Raw genomic sequence first — 2,500 nt, forward strand, 5'->3', positions numbered from 1 at the left:
CTCAGTGGTGCAAGGTGGGTGGTGTGGTGTGCTCAGTGGTGCACAAAGTGGGTCAGTGTGGTGTGCTCAGTGGTGCAAGGTGGGTGGTGTTGTTTGCTAAGTGGTGTAAGGTGGGTGTGTGGTGTGCTCAGTAGTGCAAGGTGAGGTGTGTGTGTGGTGTCCTCAGTGGTGCAAGGTGTGTATGTGGTGTCCTCAGCGGTGCACAAAGTGTGTATGTGGTGTGCTCAGTGGTGCAAGGTGAGGTGTGTGTGGTGTGCTCAGTGGTGCAAGGTGAGGTGTGTGTGTGGTGTCCTCAGTGGTGCACAAAGTGTGTGTGTGGTGTGCTCAGTGGTGCAAGGTGAGGTGTGTGTGTGGTGTGCTCAGTGGTGCAAGGTGAAGTGTGTGTGTGGTGTGCTCAGTGGTGCAAGGTGAAGTGTGTGTGTGGTGTGCTCAGTGGTGCAAGGTGAAGTGTGTGTGTGGTGTCCTCAGTGGTGCAAGGTGAAGTGTGTGTGTGGTGTGCTCAGTGGTGCAAGGTGAAGTGTGTGTGTGGTGTGCTCAGTGGTGCAAGGTGAAGTGTGTGTGTGGTGTGCTCAGTGGTGCAAGGTGAGGTGTGTGTGTGGTGTCCTCAGTGGTGCAAGGTGAAGTGTGTGTGTGGTGTCCTCAGTGGTGCACAAAGTGTGTGTGTGGTGTGCTCAGTGGTGCAAGGTGAGGTGTGTGCGTGGTGTGCTCAGTGGTGCAAGGTGTGTATGTGATGTGCTCAGTTTTGCAAGGTGAGATGTGTGTGTGGTGTGCTCAGTGGTGCAAGGTGAAGTGTGTGTGTGGTGTGCTCAGTGGCACAAGGTGTGTGTGTAGTGTGCTCAGTGGTGCATGGTGTGTGGTGTGGTGTGCTCAGTGGTGCAAGGTGTGTGGTGTGGTGTGCTCAGTGATGCAAGGTGTGTGGTGTAGTGTGCTCAGTGGTGCAAGATGGGTGGTGCGGTGTGCTCAGTGGTGCAAGGTGTGCCAGTGTGGGGTGCTCAGTGGTGCAAGGTGTGTGCTGTGGTGTGCTCAGTGGTGCAAGGTGTGTGGTGTGCTCAGTGGTGCAAGGTGGGTCAGTGTGGTGTGCCCAGTGGTGCAAGGTGTGTGGTGTTCTCAATGGTGCAAGGTGTATGTGTGATGTGCTCAGTGTTGTAAGGTGTGTGGTGTGGTTTGCTCAGTGGTGCAATGTGTGTGGTGTGCGCAGTGGTGCAAGGTGTGTGGTGTGGTTTGCTAGGTGGTGTAAGGTGTGTGTGTGGTGTGCTCAGTAGTGCAAGGTGAGGTGTGTGTGAGGTGTCCTCAGTGGTGCACAAAGTGTGTGTGTGATGTGCTCAGTGGTGCAAGGTGAGGTGTGTGTGTGGTGTGCTCAGTGGTGCAAGGTGTGTATGTGGTGTGCTCAGTTTTGCAAGGTGAGATGTGTGTGTGGTGTGCTCAGTGGTGCAAGGTGAGGTGTGTGTGTGGTGTGCTCAGTGGTGCAAGGTGAGGTGTGTGTGTGGTGTGCTCAGTGGTGCAATTGGTGTGCTCAGTGGTGCAAGGTGGTCTCAGTGGTGCAAGGTATGTGTGTGGTGTGCACAGTGGTGCAAGGTGTGTGGTGTGCTCAGTGGTGCAAGGTGTGTGTGTGGTGTGCACAGTGGTGCAAGGTGTGTGGTGTGCTCAGTGGTGCAAGGTGTGTGTGTGGTGTGCTCAGTGGTGCAAGGTGTGTGGTGTAGTGTGCTCAGTGGTGCAAGGTGTGTGGTGTGCTCAGTGGTGTAAGGTGTGTGGTGTGGTGTGCTCAGTGGTGCAAAGTATGTGGTGTGCTCAGTGGTGCAAAGTATGTGCTGTGCTCAGTGGTGCAAGGTGGGTGGTGTGGTGTGCTGAGTGGTGTAAGGTGAGTATGTGGTGTGGTGTGCTCAGTGGTGCAAGCTGTGTGTGTGTGTGTGTGTGTGTGTGTGTGTGTGTGTGTGTGTGGTGTGCTCAGTGGTGCAAGCTGAGTGTGTGTGTGTGTGTGTGTGTGTGTTCGTGTGTGTGTGTGTGTGTGTGTGTGTGTGTGTGTGTGTGTGTGTGTGTGAAAAGAAAAGAACCCAAACAACTGACGGCACACAAAGCAGACACAAACTCACCCCCCTTTCCTCAGACGCAGACACACAGATACGTGGTGAGTGAGTTTGTGTGTGCTTTGTGTGTCAGTTTTTTCCCCTGTGTGTGTGTGTGTGTATGTGTGTGTGTGTGTTCTCTCTCTCTCTCTCTCTCTCTCTCTCTCTGTGCGCACATAGACACACGCACACACACATCACACCACTCCACACACACACACTCACACACACACAAACAGGGCACACACACACACACACACACACACACACACACACACACACACACAAACCCCGTTCCACACACACACACACACACACAAACACACACAAACCCCCTTCCACACACACACACACACACACACACTCACACACTCACACACACACACACATTAACCCCCCCACCAACACACAAACACACACACACACACACACAGACC

The 2,500-nt window shown here is 53.9% G+C and overlaps 1 protein-coding gene across 3 annotated transcripts in view; it reads left to right on the forward strand.

Annotated features, from left to right (window-relative positions):
- Window positions 1-2,500, forward strand: part of LOC143300728 (uncharacterized) — a 22,659-nt gene that overhangs the window by 5,636 nt on the left and 14,523 nt on the right. The gene's annotated exons all lie outside the window — the stretch shown is intronic.

This window comes from Babylonia areolata, chromosome 26 (assembly GCF_041734735.1).
Source record: "Babylonia areolata isolate BAREFJ2019XMU chromosome 26, ASM4173473v1, whole genome shotgun sequence".
Classification (NCBI taxonomy): Eukaryota; Metazoa; Mollusca; class Gastropoda; order Neogastropoda; family Buccinidae; genus Babylonia; species Babylonia areolata.